The sequence below is a fragment of the Penaeus monodon genome, chromosome 29 (assembly GCF_015228065.2).
Source record: "Penaeus monodon isolate SGIC_2016 chromosome 29, NSTDA_Pmon_1, whole genome shotgun sequence".
Classification (NCBI taxonomy): Eukaryota; Metazoa; Arthropoda; class Malacostraca; order Decapoda; family Penaeidae; genus Penaeus; species Penaeus monodon.
This window is the reverse complement of record NC_051414.1, coordinates 23630757-23631018: the sequence shown is the minus strand read 5'-3', so window position 1 is coordinate 23631018 and position 262 is coordinate 23630757.

The window sequence follows — 262 nt, the reverse complement described above, 5'->3', positions numbered from 1 at the left end:
CACTCTATACAACATAAAGATATTACAACAGCATTGAAAATATGAGAAGCACCTTTAACGTGTCCGCGCATCAGTTTTCGTGAAGAATGAATGTCATTAAAGGACCAATTCTCTTGAGACAGTCTCTGTGGTGTAGCGGCTAGCACGATGGTCTTTAAAACCGTAGACTCGGGTTCGATTCCCGGCGGAGGCTGATCAATCATTTTTTCTCACTTTCTTTTCGTCTTTTTCGCATATAGAAAAATGCTTGTAGTGTGCATCG